We start from the raw sequence: 6000 nt of genomic DNA, 5'->3' as shown, positions 1-6000 counted from the left end.
TAGGTTTTCAAGACGCCGCCGTGAGCACTTTGGGGATCTGCATGGAAATTCGAGCAGATGTCAGAGCGCATATGACTAGGGACAGCAAGGAGCCACTTCCGACCACCTGGCATGTAGTTGCGGCGGTACAGAATGTTGTCTCGCACGGAAAAGTGGACTGCTTGACGGCGTAGCGCTCTCGTCGAAGGGACAGCAGACGGATCGGCAAGGTAGTCGAGCAACAAGGCAAGGTATGCGTCTTTACGCTGCTCCGAAAGCATGTCAGTGGTGTCGAGTGGTGACCAGGTGTTAGAGAGGGGTGACAGAGAAGCCACATCTGGTGTTATTGGCGAGCGGGAGAGTGCATCAGCATCCGCATGCTTGCGAACGGAACGATATACGACACGAATATCGTATTCCTGCAATCGAAGTGCCCAACGGCCCAGGCGTCCCGACGGGTCTTTCAAGGTGGAAAGCCAACAGAGAGCGTGGTGGTCTGTAACCACGTCGAAAGGACGGCCGTAAAGGTACGGGCGAAACTTCGTCAATGCCCAGATTATCGCCAAGCACTCCTTCTCTGTCACGGAGTAGTTCAATTCAGCCTTCTTGAGAGCACGACTTGCATAAGCGACAACGTATTCACCTTTGGTGCCTTTCCGTTGTGCCAAAACTGCACCAAGACCGACGCCACTTGCATCGGTGTGAATTTCTGTGGGAGCAGTGGGGTCATGGTGACGAAGGATAGGTGGTGAGGTCAACAGGCGGCGCAACTGGCGAAATGCGTCATCACATGCAGGTGACCATGCAGAGATACCTTTGCTGTTGGCAAGCAGACTCGTCAAAGGTGCGATGATGGACGCGAAGTTGCGCACGAAGCGGCGAAAATAGGAGCAGAGGACGACAAAACTTCTGAGGGCTTTCATCGATGTGGGCTTTGGGAATTCGGCGACAGCTCGAAGCTTATCGGGATCCGGAAGAACGCCGTCTTTTGAGATGACATGTCCCAAGATGGTTAGTTTCCGTGCTGCGAAGTGGCACTTCTTGGTGTTAAGTTGTAGGCCCGCAGAAGTTAGACACGTGAGAATTTCGTGCAGACGAGCAAGGTGTGTCGGGAAATCTGCTGAAAAGACTACTATGTCGTCCAGGTAACACAAGCAAGTCTTCCACTTGTGGCCTCGAAGGATGGTATCGATCATGCGCTCAAATGTTGCAGGCGCGTTGCAGAGCCCAAATGGCATGACATTGAACTCATATAGGCCATCGGGCGTTACAAAGGCTGTTTTAGGGCGATCACACTCAGCCATGGGCACCTGCCAATACCCAGAACGAAGATCCAAGGATGTAAAGTACTCGGCGCCTTGTAAACAGTCAAGAGCATCGTCTATTCGCGGTAGCGGGTAGACGTCTTTTTTCGTAATCTTGTTTAAGCGGCGATAGTCAACGCAAAATCGAATGGTGCCATCTTTTTTCTTGACCAATACCACAGGTGATGACCAAGGACTTTGAGAAGGCTGTATCACTCCACGTTGAAGCATGTCATCCACTTGCTCCGTAATGACGCGGCGCTCTTCGGCGGAAACGCGGTAAGGCCGCTGTCGCAGGGGCGAGTGGGAGCCGGTGTCGATAGTATGACTGATAGTCGTGGTGCGGCCTAACGAAGGTTGTTGACAGTCGAAAGAAGAGATAAACTTGTTAAGGAGATCAACAAGTTGGCGGCGATGAGAGGGGGAGAGGTTTGCGTCAATGGCGTTGTCGAACGCTGACGAACTTGATGGCTGAGATGCGGGAGTGATTGTGGCGATGTGACAACATGTGGTGTCATCGGGAAGATCAAGATCATCGATGTGGTCGACAGGTTGTACGGATCCTAAACTTTCACCATGGAGTAAGGCAATGGGGTAGTTGCAGTGGTTTGTAATCAGCATTACGGTTGACCCAGACGCAATTGTGAGAATGGCAAATGGGAGAACGATGCCCTTGCGTTCAGTAAACAATGGAGATGGCGTAAACACGACAGTGGCGTCAGGTTGAGCAGTGCACGAAAGGGTAACAGGGACTGAAGCTTCCGGAGGCAAGGTGGTGTCGGCATCAACGATTAGTTTGCAGGGAAGGAGAGAACGGTCGGGAGATGAAAATTCACATGTTGACACAAGGGACACTTCCGCACGTGAACAATCGATGATAGCGTCATGACGTGAAAGGAAATCCCAACCCAGGATGACGTCATGAGAGCAAGATGGCAGGACAAAAAATTCGACGATGTACATAATGTCTTGGATGACGACGCGCGCCGTACACACAGCTGAGGGATGAATGCGTTGCGCGCTAGCCGTGGACAGCACCATGCCAGAGAGAGATGTTGTCACTTTCTTGAGCCTCCGACAAAAGTTCGCGTTCATCACAGAAACGGCGGCCCCGGTATCTACAAGTGCTAGTGCGGCGACTCCCTCAACTTCGACATCAATAACGTTTTGCGGCGAAAATGGAGGCCTTGAGAATTGCGCACAAGTTGCAGTTCTTGCCTCCGGAACTGCACTGATTAGTTTCCCTCATCAGAAGGTGGGCGACGACGCATAGGCGATGGCGACCGGCGACGAGGAGAAGGGAAACGAGCACTTGCTGAGCGGCGATCCGAGTCGGAGTGCCTCTGCTCGGATGCAGATGTGGTGGCATGTTGCGGCGCGTAGGTAGGAGTGCCGAAGGAGGCGTACGCAGGTGTGGGACGGCGGCGGCAGACGCGCGCAATATGGCCAGCGATACCACACGCGAAGCAGATAGGGCGGTTGTCATGAGTGCGCCACGCATCTGATGGACGGAAGAAGTGTGGTGGGGGCCTGTAAACTGGAGGTGAGGCGGGATTGGGTGGTGCCGATAAGGAGCTTGGATGCGGTGGGGGCCGCGCGACCACAGCTGCGTAGCTGAGAGGTTGAGATGGAGCAGGCGGTGCGTAGTCGGAACTCGAGAGGCGGGACGGCATGGAAGTGCGCGGGTAAGGGGCCGGAACTGCAGGGAGGGCGCCACAAATTTCGGTGCGTATGGCCTGCTGCAGTGTCGGAGGCAGGCTTGCGGTGGATGAGTCGCTATGAGGTAGCAGGGAGAGCTGTCGGGCCACTTCCTCTCTGATGAAGTCCTTGATCTGGTTGGTAAGTGTGCCCTGGCAAACGTTGCCGTTTGCGACTGCGACGGCCGAGATCGAATCTGGTGATGGGAGACTTTGCCGGGCGATGGAACGCTGACGACGCAATTCGTCAAAACTCTGGCACAGGCTGACGAGGACTTCCACAGTGGTCGGGCTTTTCGCCAGCAACATCTGGAATGCGCCATCTTCGATACCCTTGAGGATGTGCCTGATCTTCTCGTCTTCCGGCATAGATGGGTTAACCCGCCTGCATAGGTCTAGCACATCCTCAATGTAACTGGGAAATGTCTCTCCAGGCTGCTGCGCTCGGTGGCGTAGACGCTGGTCAGCGCGGAGCTTGCGGACCTCTGGTCGGCCAAATGCTTCAGTTACGAGGGTCTTGAAGGCTGACCAGTTGGCGATGGCGGATTCGCGGTTGGTAAACCAAAGTTTAGCGACGTCAGCCAAGTAAAAGATAACGTAGCCAAGCTTAGAGGCGTCGTCCCACTTGTTGCTGGCACTTACGCGTTCGTATAAGGAGAGCCAGTCTTCGACGTCGTGCTCACCACTTCCGCTGAAGATGGGCGGGTCTCGTTGACGGGTAGAGCCGGGGCAGGGGGACGGGGCAGCCGGTGGTGCTGGCTGGGCAGTGACTGCGTCAGTCATGTTGTCCGGTGGTCTTTCGGCCAACTTGCGAGAGCGGAGCTCCAGGTCTGTTTGGGGATCTCAGCAACCTCCACCAAATGTGATGAGGTTTATTGGAGTAATGAAGTTGCAACGAGGTCGCAACGAAAAAGGACCGTATGGCAACGCAGTGCAAGGCTGACGGAGGCGGTACAGGCTCTCGTGCAATCCGAGCGCGGGTCGTCTTTTCGTCCTCTTTCACAGGCGCATCCTCGTTCGTGCATCTGCTCCACTACAATATATATATATATATATATATATATATATATATATATATATATATATATATATATATATATATATATATATATATATATATATATATATATATATATATATATAACAAAAATGTCCCAATAATGCATCGGCATTATTCCGACAATGGGGGGTTGCTGTGCATGTTTAATTAAACGCCGTACAAATGAGTTATAGCTTCAGAGAAAGTTTTGCATTTTATCATTAACAGAGGATGTCCTGTGGTGTGATGTGATGGCAGAGGCTGTACTTGTATCCAAAGATACCAGCGACCTTCATCGGGACGTCAAAAAAGTGTCGAACTACAAAATGTGCTCCCATCTCAAATTAAATGCATGCTTACAATCCTAAAAGTGCTATGAATAATGCGATGTGTGCCTCCATAGGTGTGCGTAGGGTTCCCCTTTAGGGGGGGGGGAGGCAAAGTCTCACCCCCCCAGCCCTACTCTCCTGTTGATTGTGTTGGAAAGAACAAAAATGCTTCGCAGAGGATGCAAAAATGAAAATTAAGCAATGACGCCGTTCCCTTAACGGCCTGCCTTTGGTCCCCGGCGTTCCCGGAACTATCAGTGTTCCTCGGCCGCCATTGTCGTCAAAAACCTGCTTGGCCATAACGTACCTTGCACTTTATACGATCACAAGACATGTCTGACTGAGTGAATGCATGGGGCAGACTTGGTGCCCCCCTCAGATGATTAGGGGGGGGGGGGGCTGCTTCGTGCTCACGCCTATGGATGCCTCCCTACACATTTTGTAATTGCTCAAATTGTCTTCTTCACAACCATACTCCGCGTTTGACAGTGGCCTATGGCTCTTCGCTGTCTAACCGTACATGCCATTCCCAGATCTTGTATGCAATGTTGGGTGAATTGATAATAAATTGGGTGAATTCGCGGGTATATTGAGTGTACACTCGCATATAGCGCATACGTGGAGCCATCTTGTTATCATAAATTGTAGTTCTTACTTACCTTGTTTCTCCGAGTTCCCGTCTCCTTATACCTTGCCGCGAATTACGCGCTCGATCTTCTTCGGCTGCTTTCATCGCAATTCATTGATTAGAACAGTCTATCTTGATCTCTCTCTAAAGTGATTACCCTCCTACTCACCTCTGCCGTTCATTCCCTATCTAGACGCCATATACGCAGCAAAAAAAGCAAATTAGAAGCAAATAGGGATCAAGTAACGTCTAATTGGGAACAAGAGGAGCGACCACCCATGATGAGCGACCAGGACTCGCTAACGAAGCAAGGCCGCCACCCATGCACGCCCGTCTTTCGCACCCAAACCAACGGAAGAAGTCTTCAAGACACCCTTCTCGCCTTCTGCACTCCCCAGCATTCAGCCCGCTTAATTGGGCAGCAACTCGAGAGGGAGCACGCGTGAATGGGATTACGGCGTTCGCGTGCCTCGGGCCAGTGCCCACGCGCCCTCTCTTTTCACTCGCAAGCGTGCACGGCGGCATCGGCACCGCGCCAGACGTCAACCATCCCGCCACGCTGCAGCACGCTCGCTTGACCACCGCGCAACTCCCTTTAGTGCCGGCCACCTTGCTCTTCCGCGGAAGAAACGCACAAAACCAAGGAAATCTGGACGCACGCGAGCGTGCGCGCAGGCGGCACCTGGCCAGGGGCCAGACTGGCAACGTAACACAGGGTCAGCCAACCAGGAGAGCGCGGAAAAGGCAAAGCGGCGCTCCGCTAAATGACCCGTGTCCAAATGGCGATGAAGCTGTCAAGCGTCCGCCATCTTCCTCGCTGACCCCCGCCTGCCTCTGACCCGTATACACTGCTTGCGCGCTCCTACACCCGAGGAAACCTGGTCTCTCTTTTTTTTTTCTTTCCTTTTTTTCCCGCTTCCTCGGCTGCCTTGCACAACCTTTCCTATCTTCCCTATTCTGAGCGCTCTACAACGCTATACAGCAACCGCTAGGCAGCCAGCCTTCGGTTTTCTTACGCATAGTT

This window comes from Rhipicephalus sanguineus, chromosome 2 (genome assembly GCF_013339695.2).
Source record: "Rhipicephalus sanguineus isolate Rsan-2018 chromosome 2, BIME_Rsan_1.4, whole genome shotgun sequence".
NCBI lineage: Eukaryota > Metazoa > Arthropoda > Arachnida > Ixodida > Ixodidae > Rhipicephalus > Rhipicephalus sanguineus.
The sequence above is the reverse complement of the archived record's forward strand: the minus strand, read 5'-3'. Positions refer to the sequence as shown.